Raw genomic sequence first — 19,802 nt, 5'->3', positions numbered from 1 at the left:
GGACTTACATAAATGGTGGAAAATCTTCCATGTATGAATGGGAAGGGTCTCTTGGTTCCATAGGAGACTGAAGATGAAGAGACTACAGACAGCTATGAAATCTTCTCAAAAGAATGAAAACCAAATAGATATTGGTGGTAATTAACATCAAGGCTTTTTGTATTTAAATTAGGAGTTTTCTGTCATTCCTTATTACAAACTCCTGTTTCAGTTACTAAAGAAATCAAACCAATATCAGGAAAAAGTTTTGTAGAATAAGAACAAAGTAATGTTAAAAGCAAATGCTAAGTTGAAAGCAAAGTATCACCTACAGTAAGCTGTTTTTCAGGTTTAATTTAATCCTGTAGCTCTATTATAAAAAGTCAATACAAAATACACAGTATTATTTAATGAAGCAAAAAAGTTCTAATAAGTACTTGCTATTATAAATCATTAGGAATACACAATCTTTAATGCATCAGTTGAATGGAAAATAATATTGTGAGAAAAGAAGTCAAATTAAAATTTATTTACTGCTAAATGCATAGCACAGAAAATGTGGTTAGTGTCACAAATTTATTTAGACTCCATTAAAGAGAAGACAGAATATTTACATAAAAATAAGGGCCTGCTTCAATGCCTTAATCAGGAAATCAAATTGTGCATACTGCACATGTAAGCCACAGTTGATTGTAAGCATATAAAAAGGTTTTGTTGTTGAATTAACAGGGAAGATTTGGTTAAAAACCACTGCTTCAATGCAATGCAATGCAGTGTTTACAAAATGACTAAAGTAAACAGTAAAGAGAACATTAACTTAATTAAAATGATAATAAAAGACTCAAGTGTAGCTCCAACATCACCAGGAGAAATAACGTGCATCCATGTCAAAGTTACTTTGCTATAGCAAAAATGATTAATCAATGAAAAAATAAATACATACCATCTTTCCTCATCTTGCCCTCATAAGGCGTTCTGGTTATTTTAAAGCTTTAAAAGGTACTTAACAAATTAGAAATTTGAACAGTCCAATACCATCATTTCAAATGAAAGGACATCTTCCATGACTTAAATAAGATCCTTATTAACTTAGTACTCCCAACATACTTTCATTAACAACTTCAGTGATGAAGTAGAGATATTCTCCTTGTGTATTTTTGCTTCCTATTCGGAATTACGGCCCCAGAATAGCATCAAGCTTTTTCTTGGCAATGTACAGTTTCAAGTTATTTTAGATTCAGTTCAAAGCAAGCTAAGCAAGTCTACTTTTGGCTCAACCACCTACTGACCTACACTCACTCAAAAAAAATAAGTGTACCTTAAGTCGAAAAGAAAAAAAATTACTCATGAAGCAAAACTCATACATCACTATAGCTAACATATACAGCATTATATTTAATGGCAAGTACATCATCTACAATTCTTTTTTCACAGTACGAAACATGAAATTCACTCCACTGTTAAGGGCTATCACAATGACTTATCACTAAATGTGAAACAGTCAAAAAGAATGTTACGCTCACTGTACATGCAACTTAGATTGAACCTTCACATCATTAGTTTCACTTTATAGTAAACTTAAGTAAGTTAAATCAGTATTTTTAAGATTTCACTAACAAAAATTATCTTCTTAGGAAAGCATGCTACTCTAAGTAATGCTAACCTGTATGAAACCAATACTTGCTTTTTTCTCTTGGACCTGCTTTCTGTGATATATCCTAGGACAGGATTTGTCTTTTTCATGGCCACATCACTCTGCCAGTCAGCAACCATTTTGCAAGGACATAATACCTCCAAATCTTTTTGCATCTATATCTCTTCAAAATTATAAGCTCCCATCTTATATACAGAAATTCTTATTTTTAATCCTTTTAACTTTGTGTTACTATACTTTATCCCATTCTACCACTCCAGTACCCCAAGTAAAAAATTCTTCTTGCACATTTTTCTGACCCCCCATCATAACACTCTTCTTTGTGACCTAAATTTCATTATAATCTATTATCTGTGATGTTGTCACTACTGAAAACACCCAAGATGAATAATAGATGTAATCCACTCCACTAATAGTGTCTCTCCTCCAGCCTAATACTCTTCCTTGCAGCAGAAGTCACTGTCACTTCATCCCTTCAGCTACTTCCTTTTCCAATGAATGATTCTATTTTCATCCACATTTTCTCTAACTCAATATATAATTTTCTCTGTGCCAAGAAAATGCTGAAAGGAAGTCCAGATACACAGTTTCTTCCAAACTATGTTTCATTAGGAAATTTACTTTCCCTCATTGAAACAGTTAATAAGTAAACCTAGAATAATCCAGATCAAACAATCTTTGGCAAACTTGCGTTGCATTTATCTCATTTTCCATCTTCATCTAACTCTACTTTGTTAGTTGTCATTTCTTTCAAAATTTGTCCCCATGCTTTGCATACTGATGCGATCAAGCCAGGGCTGGTAATTATTTCTAATTCCAGCATTCGTTTATACTAAACCCAAGAGACTTTATCCAATTTAGTTCCAAACTTTTTAGAATATTGACTGGAAACAATTTAGAAAGCATTTCATTCACCCATAAGGTTTTTTGTTACCTTTATTAATATACAAATTATATATTATTTTTTCAACCAGAGAACAGAAACCCATTCACAGAACATGTATTAATGTTTGGATTTTAAAAGTATCCAAAAAGAAGTTCCTCTAGTTTTCTGTTCAAGTTCACCGTTTCAGTTACGTAAATTTATTTTTCTATGCATAAAAACTATCCATTCCCTGCTTTTTCTGGAACAAGCACACAAATTTCATAGTATTCCACGTGTATACTTAATTATTCTGTAAATTTACTTCTTTTTTCTTCTTAACTTCTATTCACATGTATCACAGGACGTAAGTAAACATAATCATGAGACTTGCTTACTATTTACTCCGACATCCACACTTCCATCTTTACTACTGTTTTTTAAAAACCTAACTTTATATCTGTATGGATTCCTCCGACCAATTTGGGTGATTTTCTCTTCACATACTCCCTTAAAATTTTACATAAATAAATATGATCTGCTCATGTGATACAATCAGCAGATTATTCTCAAATTAAACATTTTCTTAATGGAGTTCACCACCCTTTGCAATTTCATTGCAAGTAGAGATTTATTCAATACTGAAGCCTTCAAATACTGTAATTTCGGATCTTCACCACAGAAAACTCCCTGGCAGCAAGAGGTGGTACTGAGGGACTTCCTTAACTATGTGAAAGCTACAGGCCCACTCATTTCATTTGGTTCAAAACCAAACTCATAACCAACAAGAACAAACTTAGGAGACAGATGCAATGTGATTTATCCCTCCTGAAAGTTGGTTAAAGAGATTCTGCCACTGAGTGTGGAAGCTTGATGACTTCTCAGCTTACAGGTAAATTAACACAAGTTGAGGAATTAAAGCTAGAGTCTAAAAAGCAAGATTATTCAACTTGAGAAGAGTTGTCTTAAGATTCATTTAGAAGCATTAGCAGAATACATATTTTAATACAGACAAGAAATTCAAAGCAGAGGAAAAATTAACCTTAAAGGATCTTGGTATTATTTCTGAGTTTCTAGTGTGTATCCTAAAATGCTCAGCTGACCAACACAGAGACTTTTTTCAATTTAACTGCATAAAATTTTAGAGCTGAAAACAACATTGCAGAATTTTGAAATTGTTTTGGGGTTGTGTGGCAGGGCTTTGGTAGCAGGGAGGGGCTACAGGGGTGGCTTCTGTGAGAAGCTGCTAGAGGCTTCCCCGGCTCCACGTTGGACCCGCCTCTGGCCAAGGCTGAGCCCATCAGCGATGGTGGTAGCGCCTCTGGGAGAACAGATTTAAGAAGAGGAAACCTGCAGCCCAGAGAAGATTGGAATGTGAGAGAAACAACCCTGCAGACCCCCAGGTCAGTGAAGAAGGAGGGGGAGGAGGTGCTCCAGGTGCTGGACTAGATTCCCCTGCAGCCCATGGGGAAGACCATGGTGAGGCAGGCTGTCCCCCTGCAGCCCATGGAGGTCCACAGTGGAGCAGATATCCACCTGCAGCCCAGGGAGGACGCCATGCCAGAGCAGGTGGATGTGCCCGAAGATGGACATGACTCTGTGAAAGGGACCCATGCTGGAACAGTTCATGAAGAGCTGCAGCCCATGGGAAGGACTCATGTTGGAGAAGTTCATGAAGGACTGTCTCCCATGGGAGGGACACCACGGTGGAGCAGAGGAAGAGTGAGGAGTCCTCCCCCTGAGGAGGAAGGAGCGGCAGAAACAATGTGTGATGAACTGACCACAACCCCCATTCCCCATCCCCCTGTGCTGCTGGGGGGGAGGAGGTAGAGAAACCAGGAGTGGAGTTGAGCCCGGGAAGAAGGGACAGGTGGGGGGAAGGTATCTTAAGATTTGGTTTTACTTCTCAATATCCTGTTTTGATTTGAATGGTAACAAATTAAATTGATTTTGTTTTCTTCTCCCCAAGTTGAGTCTGGTTTTTGCCTGTGACTGTAACTGCTGAGCGATCCCTCCGTCTCCTTGTCTTGACCCATGAGCTTTTCATTGTATTTTCTCCTCCCCATCCCACCGTGGGGGGAGGAGTGAGCAAACAGCCACATGGTGCTTTGCTGCTGGCTGGGCTTAAACCACAACAGAAATGAAAACACCTTCAGAAAGGAAGGCAGAGGAAGAAAGAGAATGTCCAGTAAGCAATCTTGTTGTGCCAAATTTCTTCTTCTTTTAGGAATTCAATACTTACAGCTTGTTTGCAGCTTCAAACAGAGGTAGTTGCTCTGTATATCTAATTTTATCCTACAGTCGTAGGTAGTGATTACTGATGCAACCAAAATAAAGTCAACAAGAAAAGATGAACACACGTAGATTATAAACTGAGAGCTGATTGACAGCTCCAGAGTTGCTGTATTTGCAAGCCAAGTAGCAGCAATAAATTCCCTAAAATGACTGATGATGAGTGAAGACATGACAGAAATCGCCAAACCAAGGTTGCTACTGCTTTTTGAAGTTCTTAAGAAGGTGTATAGCAGAAAAACTGAAGCTGAGAGAACAGTAAGTGTAATTTCCCGTCTTGCTTACAAGTCTAAGTTCAATCAGAATCCTGTAGGAAAGTAACTAAGGAATGTATGCACTTCTTTTCTTTCCTATAAGCCTCCTCCTCCATCAGTTATCTCTAACTACCACAAATACCTGAGTTGTTATCCAGAATAATACTCTTGGTGCCATTACTGAACAGGGTCTTAAATCTTTCACCCTAACAGAATTTCTAATATTACTTTATACTTTATTATATTCCCCTACATTACCTCCTTGCTGTTCAAAACAGTAAACATTATCTAGGTCTTCATTCAACTGCATTCAGATTAATGTTTTTTTTCTCTTTGGTACTCTCATTTGCACTTGACAGAAACCAATAAATATATACTCCTGGTTTTATATTATATCTTTATAACCTCAGGTCTTTGAACACTTCTGTAGGTTCCCTGTGAGGTTCTAGCTCCCCATGCCACAAGCAAGATCATTTTGTGATATTTAAGGTTCTTCACTGAACTACTCATTATCTAGCTTCTTTAAGAATTTACTAACATTGACAGGGACATATTCTTTATTATTTCTCCTGTCCTGCACTGACCACAAGTAGTCTTCTACAAATACCTACGAGATTTTCTTCAGCTGACACCAAACTGACTAAATCTTTCTACCTATCTTATTCCCCTTCAAAGTTCTGTCACAGCAACTAGAAATCAATGTTTCAGGGACTGTGACTAAATATTACTGTGTTAAAAATGCTTAGTATCTCCTCATTCTCTTCTGTGTATCCCTTTGGTTGTTACCTAGATTGCCCTTCCTTAAGACATGAACTCTCTTTTCACTTTAGTATTTATATAGCATCTTGTGTAGTGACCTTAATTACTGACACAGTCCATCAGCCCATCACTGTTAATGTAAGTTTAAAACGAAATCTTAAAACCTTTCTGGATTTTTATCTACCACAGATCTAAATATCCCTCCATAAAGAAAAAGCTTAGGAAGTTTCACATCATTCAATCAGGAGATGTTACTGCAAATGTTTCCTCCCCCCCCCAAAAAAAATCTGTTCATAACAAATACAAATACTTGATTTGAAATATTTTATAAAGTAAAAAGAGAGAGAAGATTGATTCAAAAGGATATCTGGAAAAATAAGACTACAAGACAATTGCTAGCTATTTGTTCTTCATGATCAAATAAATAGCTGACTATTAAAAGTTCCCATGATAGCTTATTTTATACAACATGTCACAATGGATGAAGATCTTCATATTTAGCACATCACACGGTCATACTGGAGCAAGTGAAGCAAAGGGTGACAAAGATGATTATGGGATTGGAGAATGTGCCATGCAAGGTGAGGTTGAGAGAGCTGGGATTGTTCAGCCAGAAGAGAAAGTTCAGGCAGGATATATATCCTATACATCCTGTATCAATATATAAAAATACCTGATGGGGGTAAGTAAGGAAGATAGACCAAGACTCTTGTCAGTGGTGCCCAGTGACAGTTCAAGAGGCAATTAATAGAGACAACAGAGTACTGAAGGAGCTAGCGGATGTTACAGCAGGACCCCTCTCGATCATCTGCCAAAGGTCTTGGGAGTCTGGGGAGGTCCCTGCTAACTAGAAGCTAGCCAGTGTTATTCCAATTTACAGGAAGGGCATGAGGGAAGACCCAGGGAACTACAGACCTGTTAGTCTAACCTCAGTTCCTGGAAAAATTATGGAGATTATACTGGGTACTATTGAAAGGCTTTTAAAGAATAATGCAATCATCAGGCACAGTCAACATGGGTTCACAAAAGGAAAGTCCTGTTTAACTGAGTTGATATCCTTCTATGGTAAGGTCACCCACCTAGTGGATGAAGGGAAGGTGGTGGATGTAGTTTTTCTGCATTTTAGTAAGGCTTTTGATACTGTCCCTTCACAGCGTCCTTCTGGACAAGTTGTCCAACTGTGGGATGAGCAGGTTCATGGTGTGCTGACTGAAGAACTGGCTGAAGGGCAGAGCTCAAAGTGTTGTAGTGAACAGGACTACACCCGGCTGGTGACCGATCACCAGCGGTGTTCCTCAGGGTTCAATTCTAGGGCCACTTCTGTTCCATATATTTATCCACAATCTGGATGCAGGACTTGAATGCACCATTAGCAAGTTTGCTGATGATACCAAACTGGGAGGTGCTGTTGACTTTCTTGAGGGACAAGAGGCCTTGCAGAGGGATCTAGATAGATTAGGAACATTGGGCAATGATTAATGGGAGGAAATTTAACCAGTGGAAATGCTGGATTCTGCACCTAGGGCAGAGTAACACCAGGCACAAGTATAAACTGGGAGAGGAGGAGCTGGAGAACAGCCCTGCAGAAAGGGGTGTGGGGGTGCAGGTCGACAGCAGGCTCAATACGAGTGAGCAGTGTGCCCTGGCAGCCAAGAGGGCAAACCCCATCCTGGGGTGCACCAAACACGGCATAACCAGCCGGTCAAAAGAGGCGGTTATCCCGCTGTATTCAGTGTTGGTGCAGCCTCACCTTGAGTACTGTGTGCAGTTCTGGGCGCCACAACTTAAGAAGGATGTGAAGGTCCTTGAATGCGTCCAGAGGAGGGCAACAAAGCTGCTGAAAGGGCTGGAAGGAATGTCCTGTGAGGAGCGGCTGAGGACTTTGGGCTTGTCTAGTTTGGAGGAAAGGAGGCTGAGGGGTGACCTCATTGCTCTCTACAGCTTCCTGAGGAGGGGAAGTGGAGAGGGAGGTGCTGATCTCTTCTCCCTGGTATCCAGTGATATGACGCGTGGGAATGGTTCAAAGCTGCACCAGGGGAGGTTTAGATTGGACATTAGGAAACATTTCTTTACTGAGAGGGTGGTCAAACCCTGGAACAGGCTTCCTAGAGAGGTGGTCAATGCCCCAGGCTTGTCAGTGTTTAAGGGGCATTTGGACAGTGCCCTTAATACCATGCTTTAACTTTTGGTCAGCCCTCAACTGGTCAGGCAGTTGGACTAAACGATCATTGTACAACCCTTCAACTGAAATATTCTATTCTATTCAATGGGCAGAAACTAAAACACGAAATGCCATTTAAGCCTAAGCCTATACTTTTACTGTGAGGGTGGTCACACACTGGAACAGGCTGGGCAAGTTAGTGAAGTCTCCATCCCTGGAGACTGGACACAGACCTGAGCAACCTGCTCCAGTTGAACATGCTTTGAGCAGTGGGGTTGAACAAGAAGATCTCCAAAGATACTTTCTAAAGTCAGCTATTCTGTGATTCCATGAAATAACAGAACTCCTCAAGAATTTAATTTAATCAGCATTTTTTACAGCTTTTAGTGTGGAAAAAAACAAATCTAAAATGCATAACATGCAAGTGTACAATGTATATTATGTTTCACATAAACAGCAGTAAATTTTAAAATATCATAAGTTCATAACACATCTGAAAAACAGCTTACCGTCTCCATGACAGCAGGAAATAAACACAACTGCATCATGGGCTTGGAGGTTAACAAGTAATTCCACTAGTCCAGCAGCCAGTGAAATTAACTGATTAAAAGAAAAAAGAAGGTCCCTTTAGTTTCACATTCAAACAAAAGTGTTTCATATTCTATAAGAACACCTTCCTTTGGATTTGCCCTTGTATCATAACACTGAGAAAGAACCTAATTCTTCACCTTAAAATATCACATTTTCTACTTTTTATTTAACTAATTATGGATTTTCCACAAAGATAAATTACTTACTTAATCAGAATATTTTTAACTATCATCTTTCGTTATACCTAGATCAGATACAATGTGATCAAGCAATCAAAGAATTAAATAAAAAATATTTTAGGTTCTGTATTGATTTAGTGAGTAACTTGTACAAGGCAGTCTCACCAGGCCCCAGTTTCCCCTGTTAATATTTGCCAACCCCAAAATGATGTTTGAAGTTCAATTCATTAGTATTTACTGATACTATCAAATTTGCAGCTGAAAGATGTTATAAATTTTGAAAGAAAGATATAAATCTGCATAATCAATTAAAGTAATTCAGCCATTTAGCAGGTTTGTCAAATAATTGTTTCCCCATCTCTAAGCATTACTCCCTGTTCAAAATACCAGTCAAAACTTTGAAATTGAAAAAAAAAATCAAGGATGGGGAATATTATTTTGAACCTTATTTTTTATAAAATTAATAGAAGGGTATTCATGTATATTCTTTCATGTATGTTATGGTTTATGAAAAGTATAAATATGTTAAGGAAACCTTGCAAATAAACGGAATATTCTTTTAATCAAAATATTAAAAGTCACTAGAATAATCACTTAATGCAACTGGAGAAATCACAAATCTGGAAATATGGAGAAAACAAAATACAAATAAATTGAACAGCTCTTTAAAAGAATGCCACAGCATAAGAATACAACTGCCAAAATTTCAAGAAAATTTCTGCTATCTTGCAAAAAAACATAAGCTCTCTTCATAACGTAAAAACATAATTCAGCTCTCATAACAAAATTATTCTTTGTTCATTTTAGTATTTATTAGAGACAACTTACATATTGTTCCAAGCCTTGCCTTTTGTGAATTCTAGTAATACCTTTAGATGTATATAGCTTCATACTTTTTAGAAGTGCCCTCCATTCATTCTGACAGACAGTATTAGTGGAGCAGGAAGCATTCTGGTTGCTTGCTCACAATCATTTTAATGCTTAAGATGACTGGGTCAGGTAGGGCCTCCCAGAGAAAGAGAGACAATCTGCATTCCTTGGAGATCTCCTGACTATGCTCAGGTCTGGGAGGTTCAAGAAACTGGACAGCATGGCAGTCAAGAAAATGCCAGTACAGGAGCTTGCAGCCCAAGCAAAGAAATTGCAGTAAGGAGCAGGGAGCAGGCTACGTGACCTTATACCTGATAGGAAAAACCTCCAGCAGATCAGAAGGCACTGTGCAGTTCACAGCTTAAAGTCACTGAATTAACTGTAACCAAGTGGAAGCAAGAGTATATTCACAATGACAATATGGGCAGGGAAAACGTTGTTAAAAAAAAAAATTTACTTTTCTTCTCTCTTCCCTATTCAATGAGTTTGCAATACTTAAAATGTTAACGATCTTAACCGTTATTCTAATAAAACTTGGCACTTTTTTAAATTGAAAAACATTTGGTCTCCTTTGAGGAGCAAATTATAAGGAAAAAGCCTAGGCAGAACCACATCAAAATTATGGCCAACTCAGTGTCCCATACACCTGTAGTTATTAATTTTTTTTCTATGAAAACAACCCCAAAATCAATGGAGAACAAAGTTAAGTATTACTACTAATACTACTTCAACTATATAGCTTCTGGTCAGAGATCAGGAAAAAAAAACAAATAACAAAAAAACCAAAACAACAATTTAAGTAATTTTAATATCACAGACTAAACATTCTCAAAATTATGCTATATAAACACCTAGTGGTTCAGTTATCACAATGGCAGTGGTTCAGAGAGATCCATACCCACCCACAGCACTTGGGGTTTTTAAACTGAAGGTATACACAGAAGACTGACCTTGAAACAGTTTAACAGGAGTTAAGAACTAGTCAGAAGTAAGAACTTTTTTAAACTAGATAAAAGACTTACATCAACAATAAAAACAATTACTGATTGAAAATATTAAGCACTCCTTTGTTTTAGATACAGTAATAAATAAAAGTGTTTACTATTTTTGTAACATTACATTTTAAAGCTTGAAAAAAGATAATTTCTAAATTTTTTTACAATTGATGCAATTTTAAACAAAAGAGGGAATTGTACCTTGAAAAGAAAAGAGCAGCTTACTTGTCAAACATATGCAAAATTCTCTGTCAAACACTTAAGACAAAAAGTAACTGGTGATTTTTCTTTTAGAAAGATAAAAGAGTCAATTGCAGAAACAATACACTCCTCCATGGAAATTATATACATGGACTCATTTTAATAAGCAATGGATAAAGCAGTCTTCAGTTTTACAGTCCTTTTTAACATTATACATACATAACAATATATTAACCAGAAACATAGCAAAGTAAGAAGTTACCTTTTGTCTTATCTGAACTAACCAAATGTCTTTGTTAGATAAAAATTATGTTAGAAAATTAACAGGACAATTATATAAAAGCGAAGTTTTATTTATTCTTGTTTACATACTGTATGGACTCCATACAACCCTAATCTAATATAGCCACAGTCAAGAATGAACTAATAAAAATTCAAACATCAATTCTATGATCTTCCTCCAGAGTAATAAGTTAATAATCTGCTGATAGCCCTTGCAGAAACCTCATTCCAAACGAAAATAGGAAGAGTGAGAATCTATGGAAGCAATATAGTATAAGAACAGACTATAGAAGTTAGCAGGACATGACTTGTGTTAAAAAAAGAAAGGATTTCTGACATTGAATTGCTTCTTACACTTGCAAACAAAGGCATAACAAAATCCAGGGATTAGGAGTTTAACCTAGATAAATTCAGCTCATGAGGAAGGCGAAAGAGTTCCTAAACCTGTAAGTGTATAACAGCTAAAAGGAATCAGCCATTGAAACAGATGATTTAATGAGGTAATGGATTCTCAGTCGCTCATTCCCTTTAAATAGAAGCATCAAAAATGCTTTACAAAAAAATATATAGTAGTTCAATCAAGAGGTTGAAAAGAATTGGGTTTTCTGCCCTGCATTAGTAGATGAGAGTTGATAAACAGAAACGGCCCATCCCTTTCTTAACATAACTTAGAACTTGCTATGTTCTTAATAGAGTACAGAACTTAATACCCCTAATTCTGTGAAATACTTCTGGAGATCAGTAAACCTCTAGAATAAAGAAGGCCAATCTTCTTAGCCCATCAAGCTGCATACCAAAATCTTAACATGGACAATAGCCACATAGTACTGCATATATCCTGAAAAGATGAAGTGCTTGAACAGGACTTGGTGGAACATCCTGCTGAACTTGACTGCTGCTGGCTGACTTCTTCCAGTAGCTGGGGTTTTCTGTTAACCAACAGCCCCTGTGTCAGCATGACCCCACTACTGGTCACATGATGTGATTCTAAAATGGGAGTTGCATTTAAACTGCATGTAAGCTACAGATTTGCCATCACTCCTCTAGAAGAATGGACCCCAAGGCACTCTAGCATGACCTAGTTAAAATGTATTCAAACATGCTTACTTATCCCGCTAATCTTTCAGACAACCTTTTAGCCACAGCAGCCCAACTTTTGTTTTTTTTTTCTCCAAAAGCCACAAAAAGTCTGATTGTAAAAATAAGCTAATGCTCTCCAAATCTTAATCAGACATTTCTCTTCAAATCAAGCTGAACTTCTCATTAGAAGCTTGAAAAAGAAAGCTAATTTTCTAACATCACTTAGAATACACATCAGTAAGGTAACATCTTTCATACTGCACGTGGTTCCACAGGCAAGAAATTCCCAAAGTAATGAGATGTTCCCCTCCCACCCCCAAGATGTTACTTTGTACCATAGTTTTGTGTTAGAATCCAAATTTATCAGAATCAGACATACAAATGTTTTGCTTTCTGCTTTGGTGCTTTTCTGGGACCAAAGTACAACTGCCTCTTCTGCTTGAGGGAAGTGTAGCTTCTTATCGGTAACATAATCTAGATACCTTGGGGAAGGAACAGAGTGGGCAAAACAGATGGACAACCTTTAGCTAATATTTGATCTTTCTATTCTTGTTGGTGCCAAAGCTCTCCACTAAACCTTCTTTTCCACCAGCTTCCCCATGTCATTCCTTAATGGCTGCAAACATCAGAAGCAAGATCAGCGGTAAGATCTTTCTTCTTTTGGCTGGCATCAAAGCAATATGCAAAATCTAATAACCAAGAAATTTAACATCAGCCTGTTCACAACTCAGCTGGGTGTTTATAAATCAGGATGAAAAACAGGCAGATGAGAGGGCTGCTGAGTTTGTAATAGTTATGCAAAAATGCATGACACTTGGCAGCCATAAGAAAACTGGAGAGCTACTTGCAACCAGGAGGTTTTGCAAACTCAAAGCATAGTCAGTGCTACACAGTATTCAGAAGTTGGAAAAAAGGAGTCACAGAACTGAGCTAAAAGCCCTCCTTGTTACACATGGGAGGCTTGGAGACTGGGTGACTTGACAACCCAGTAACAGAAATGCCTGAATACAGTTTTGAGTGGGCCACATCAGGGAAAGAATGTCTGAAGTGATCATTATCAAAATAATCAGACTTGCTTTGTATTACCATTTTCTAATTTAAATTGAACTGTGTTTTCTACAGTGCTTTTATTAGAACAAGACAAATTTTACTCGAGATTGTAAATACTAATATTGCCATAGGATTAAGAAGTATTTGCCTTAAGTTTAATTCCACTGTGCCACAATATGTGTATCTTAAGCTGTAAAAATTCCCCTTGGCACTCCAATTTTCTTTTAAACACTATTTTCATAGATATAAAAAAAAAAAAAAACAAAACCAAAAAAACCTTACTTTAGGACACAGAACTTTACATACTACAAAGCACAATAAAGAGATCTAATGAGCTAATTCAAGTATGGGAAGCAATTTATGTGCATTAGCATATAGGTTCATGCTGTCTAATTTACACTGGCTTACAGCTTTCATAGAGCTCCATGCCACCAAAACTTGATTGCTTCCTGTATCTGATCTTCACCATCACCATGGCTCAAGCACACTGCTGATCTAAGATCTATTCTTTTAAATAAAAGTGAAGGAACTGAAAAAACTCAAAGTACTTTGTACAATAGTAAGGCTATGAATAAAACAGGACTGTGAAATTTGCAAGTCAAACCCTCACATAAAGCTGCCAACAGCTTTTCCTCTCAAAACTGGTGTGACATATTATTAAGGGAAAATGACAGATGAGTTTAAAACTCACTGAGTTTAAAACACTTTTGAAGGTATTAGCTTTTTATTTAACTCCTTTTATGTCAAGTATTAAGATTACACTGTTAATCAGAATTCCCATTTTTATTTATAACATAACTATCACTAATTCATAAATTTGCTGTCAAACCATGGGAAGTGTTAGAAACTATCAGCCTTAACTAGTAAGCTATTTTCTTTAATATACAAGATGGGGGGTTTGTGTGTGTCTCGCTGTGTATGTGTATATATAACTTTGTCAACTGAAACAAAAGAAAGTTGTTGAATCTTTTTTTAACAATGAATATTTTCTTTTATAAACTAAACATTCTAAAAATAAGACCAATTAATTTTTCATATAAAGTCTGTAATTATTAAAACAATATGAATACTTTATAGTAAAAAAGGCCTTAACAGATTGTCCTAGTTTCAGCTGGGATAGAGTTAACTGTCTTCCTAGTAGCTGGTACAGTGCTATGTTTTGAGTTCAGTATGTGAAGAATGTTGATAACACTGATGTTTCCAGTTGCTGCTAGTAGTGTTTAGATTAATGTCAAGGATTTTTCAGCTTCTCATGCCCAGCCGGCGAGAAAGCTGGAGGGGCACAAGAAGTTGGCACAGGACACAGCCAGGGCACCTGACCCAAACTGGCCAACAGGGTATTCCATACCGCATGACGTCCCATCCAGTATAGGAACTGGGAAGTGGGGGTGGGGAATCACCGCTCGGGGACTAGCTGGGTGCCGGTCGGCAGGTGGTGAGCAATTGCACTGCGCATCATTTGTACATTCCAATCCTTTCATTATTGCTGTTGTCATTTTATTAGTGTTATCATTATCATTATTAGTTTCTTCTTTTCTGTTCTATTAAACTGTTCTTATCTCAACCCATGGGTTTTGTTTCTTTTTCCCGATTTTCTCCCCCATCCCACTGGGTGGGGGGGGGAGTGAGTGAGTGGCTGCATGGTGCTTAGTTGCTGGCTGGGGTTAAACCACGACAAAGATAAATTTGGATATTTTCTCACATGTAATTCTAGTGAAATCCCATTCAAGTATTTCAGATTGCTAATAAGAAATATAATACAGGGTTTGAAATATCCTTTTTAAAAAAGTAAAGCACTAGGAAAAACCTACAATCATGTTTTTCTTACTGTTTCCTAGGCACATTTACAATACTATCCACAAAGAAAGCCATTAAATTCATAGAATCATTGCATATAGACTCATCATTTGGGTGAAAAGCAGTATTGTCCTTTGTGGTGAACACTTTGTAATAAGGATGTGACTGACTATATCATAGCCAGCTGCTCCTATGTTTAGCAGTCCTCCAGTAGTACCCCACAATTTCTTGAACTTGCAAGTTAGGCTTTTTCCATCTACTCTCTTTTATACCAGATATTATCTTCTTGTTCCTACTTTCAGTGTAGGGTGGGTTTTTTTAGCCCTTCCCTTCAACTTCCTTTATTTCCGAATAGTTCAGTCTAATTTTAGCAACCGTATCAAGAAAAAAATAAAAGAGGCCCCTTATTCCCCACGCTGGTATTTGAAAGAGCTCTCCATGGTCCTGAGCAACCTCCTGCACGAGTCACCAGCTCCAGGAACTCTTTTGTGGAAGAGTCTCGCTAAGGCCCAGCCACGGGTAATAAAACTAGTGCCAGTCTGATGGGTTCTTGTTTCAGCGAAGCGAGTCTCTGGACAGTATAACCTACAGAGGTAAAGGGGAGTCTGGATGGCATTAGAGTTCAGCTCCACAGGAAGGGAGGAAGATAAAGGATCTGCATCTCTATTCCTTAAGTTATTCACAAAATCAAAAAGCAACAATGAATCAAGAAAACAATAAAATCAGTCTACTACCCCCATTTGAAAATTACAACCTTACAATCAAAACAAATGGCAGCAGAAGCTAAGTGGAGGGCAGGGGCTTCCCCCTAATGCCCTAAACAATACATACATGATTATCTACCTTGAGGTTTTCAGAAGTGAAGCACTGGTTTTTTTGAAGTTGGTTTTGCTAAAAATCAGAAGATTTTAAACAGAGAAGTACACTGAACAGACTTTTAAAGACCTTGAGCAACTCCACCTCCAGGCTCATAAGTCAAGGGGCAATGAGAATAAAGAAAATTTTGAGACAGAAATGGTCCCATAAATCTGATAGTAAATGATATTAACATCATTCTTACATGGAGATTAACTTTTTGACAACAGGGATTCTAAAGGACAGAAGGCGGCAAGTTATAACAGTGAGGCATTAAAATATCACCCCTATAAGGTAACAAGCTGTTTAACGCTAGCGAAGGCTCTATGGTGACATGACTGCTGAATGCAAAGACAGAGGATTTTGTAAGAAAACTAGACAGTCTTTTAGAAAACTCTGGGAAGGAGCTGGTGACTTCAAGTCCACACCTACTCCCAGAGACAATGCAGGAAGTAGCAGAAAAGAAGTCTTCCAAGTACAACTTAAGGTGCTTTATAAAAGATTATAATGACCCAGTTTTTGCTCCCTGTGACACAGATAAACCAAGCAGAGAGGTAATGATGAAGCTTAATTGGAAGATACTAAACTGGTAGGCTACAAAATTTTTGAGAAGCAAATTCTTACATGCATAAAAGCTATAGCAAAACTTTTTAAAAGCACAATGCAACTAAAAGACTTGACAGAGATTCTGCAGGTCCAAATTACATTTGAGTTGTAACAGCACAATTTAAATACAGGACCACAGCAGGAAAGCTAAATGAAGTACATGCATTAGCAGTTACTAGGAATGAACTTAAATTGATCCCTACATTGAAATCTTTCTTCACAAAGACAACGACAGAAGAATTCTTGCAGCTTGAAATGTCGGTAAAATGACCAATAACAAATCATCAGGACCAAACTGCGAAAACTGTGTCCACATACCTGTTCTAACAGAACTCAAGTAAGTAACACAAAACCATTAAGAGTTTCATGGTATCTTATCACTTAAGGTTCCATAACAAGGCGATAGGATATGACCATCAGTTTTTCAAAAAGGCTTTAAGGACGACCTAAGGAGTATCAGTAAATATCACTTCCACATCAGGTGAATAAGAGGAAACTACAATATACATCAGAAATAGTAGGCACATGGATAAACACCAGATAGCGGGAAATAATCAGCACTGGTTTTGTGAGGGAAGTCGTGCCTCAGAAGGTGATGAAGTTTTATGAACAATTAAATTAGCATGAAATTGGAGGAGACCTGGTTGATGTCACATATTTGGATTTTCAGAAGGCACTATTAAATTGTGAAATTTACTGTAATTAAAATGTGTTTGAGTTTACAAAAATTGGATATGTTAAAAAATAGACTTAAATATTCTTGCTAGAAAATGGATATTATACTGCATCTGTCTTAGAACAATGCAGGTTCTGGAAGCTCAAAAAAGTAAGCTAGAAGGACCATGGCCCCTTGCTCGCACTTCTTCCACAGATAACTGCTACTGACATTTAAGAAGGACAGGAAAGCTTTTCAGACAAAAGCTCAGATCGAATTAATTTTACAACCAACTGTTTCTGTCTGGATCTTATGTAGCCATGGTCATTGCTGAAAATCTATTCAGATAAATGAAGAACAAAAGTGAAGGAAATTTCAACAAAATACAGTAAATCAACACTGCCACAGAATTCAGCCCATTCTGATAGAGCTTTGATACAGTTCTTAGAGTCTTCAAGATACCAAATATAATGATCATGAACTTCCAAAGCACCAAAGTTAGGGAAACTATTTTTGTTGTAACAATTTCAAAAGTAATTATAAGGGAGTTGGCTGGAATGATATATAGTGCACGTATATGCGTTTGGAAGTAGGCAGCTTGAGTGGAATTCTGCAGACATACAACAAACCCACACTGCTGGAGAATTTAGGGCCGCCTTTTGCAAAACTAAGTCTTCCTGTGTCAATGCTAATAGTTAGTAGAGAAAATAAATTTTACTTTTAAGACTACTTTCTCTCACACTCTTCTTTTTATGAAGAGCAGCAGCAAACCATAGAAAGAAGCCACAATGTGTGACCAGTCATGTGAAACCAGAGAAAGATGAGGGGATAGCATACAGTCTAAGCATTTCTACAGAAGAAATGTTATGAAAGTTGTTTGGATGGTAAAATAAAACAACAAAATATAACTTTTTACCTGTAGTTTATAAAATGGCTTATTTATAAGTATCAGGGCTTACAGGAAACAAACTATCAGAAAGCAGATTTTGTTTGATAACTTTGTTCTAATCAGAGAGCTAGCCGTTTCTCATAGCAAATTGATTGAAAAATCTCAATAATTAGTTTTGTAAATGCAGTAATTACTATGCTCTTCTGTGAAATAATATGGCATTATTAGGACAAACACAGTTAAGTGCTCCAAAAAGCAGGCTATTCAGAAAAAAAGATCAACGAAAACTTGGTAATTGTTTGTTTCCAACCAATACAGTTTCCCAAAAAATTACATCCTTTGAAACACAGAAGCAATCTGAGAACAATAAGTACTACAGAAAAAATACTGACATTCTAATATACACTGAATGCTTGAAACATCGTTATTTCTTCCTAAACAGTTCTTATGGTCAGCTATAAAATGTCCTTTCTGCAGGCATGCAGTCCCTTGCAGATTAATCAAATACTTCTGTTCATCATAATAAAATAAGCATACATACAAATTGATGCCATGTTTGAGCAGGAAGGAGGGATTAGCTGGCCTCCTGACTTACAGGAGGTATACTTATTTTTCTGTGATTTTTATATCCTAATGAACTCTGTGCACATGAACACTTTGTGTTCATATTTTAATTTACAAATCACCATTTCATGTGTACATTTACTATTTAAAGCATAGGCAGACTGCACTTTTCAAAACAGTGTAATAAATAAAAATGTGCTCACAGGGTGTCACATGCTGCTGCTGGTATAATTCAGTCCTCCTGTACTCAAAGGACTTATTGTTCCCGCTTTGCACCCCTAACTTAGATCCTCATCCTGCAAGTGGCATTCACAGGAGCATCCATACATACCCAAAGTGTCAGCTGCAATCAATATACAAGATATTAAAGACAGCAACACTGAAGGCAGGAGAGCAAAGAGAAATGTAACCAGGCATGTACAAAGAAATTCATGCAATATCACGACATTCTACTACTGTAGTAGCCCATGGTATTTTTATTAGCTAATGATTTTCTGAAACTTATGTTCAAATGCCAGATATTTGGCAGAGTATTTTTGTTTTCCTTTGGAGAAAAGGAAGTGATGGGCATATAATTTATGATTGCAAACTGTCACTTGTTATTTCACAGAAATATATATAACATTACAAAAAAGTTCTTTAATTGATACATGCAAGAAACAGTACTTCAAACTTTTATACAGAATCATTTAGAAATGATTTATAAATATAATATAAATATAATGATTTATAAATAAATATTTATTAATAGAATTCGTAAGATTTCACTAGGGAAAACTCTATGCAACAATGGATGGAAGAGAAATTACATACACTAAGCTTATCTCACTGTGATTTGCATAGGTGCCTCCAGAGAGAAATAAAAGATTTCAGATCCAGTTCTCATTAACCCAAAAAAACTTGAGTTTGGGGATCTTTATTTTTTTCAGTCATACACAAGAAGTTAAAATTTAAAAAAAACACATGCGATGGAATACATATTTTAAATATTCCAGTATACCTTGCTTTTTATAGCAACAATGGTAGACGGAAGTCTAAAATTGCACTGGGTGATGAAAAATTCAACTCCAGTATTTAAAAAAAAAAAAAAAAAAAAAAAAAAAAAAAAAAAAAAAAACACCACACTGTCCTGATTTGCTTTTAATGGATCTGTTACCATTTTCCAAATTGCAAAAGGTATTCCTTATGCTAGCAAAAGTAATGCTGTACTGACAACCAGATATACGA

At 36.9% G+C, this 19,802-nt stretch overlaps 1 protein-coding gene across 5 annotated transcripts in view; it reads right to left on the bottom strand.

The window, feature by feature from the left end:
* Nucleotides 1-19,802, bottom strand: part of FUT8 (fucosyltransferase 8) — a 137,325-nt gene that overhangs the window by 78,053 nt on the left and 39,470 nt on the right. For 4 of the 5 annotated variants that reach the window (XM_029999176.2, XM_029999208.2, XM_029999162.2 and 1 more), the window contains exon 3: nt 8,471-8,561. The exons of the other annotated variant lie outside the window; for it this stretch is intronic. The gene's annotated coding sequence lies outside the window, so the exon portion shown is untranslated. The remainder of the gene's footprint in view (nt 1-8,470; nt 8,562-19,802) is intronic. 5 annotated transcript variants of the gene reach the window in all.

This window comes from Aquila chrysaetos, chromosome 2 (genome assembly GCF_900496995.4).
Source record: "Aquila chrysaetos chrysaetos chromosome 2, bAquChr1.4, whole genome shotgun sequence".
In the NCBI taxonomy this organism is placed as follows: Eukaryota; Metazoa; Chordata; class Aves; order Accipitriformes; family Accipitridae; genus Aquila; species Aquila chrysaetos.
Note: the sequence above shows the minus strand (reverse complement) of the source record. Positions and strands in the feature narration are given on the sequence as shown.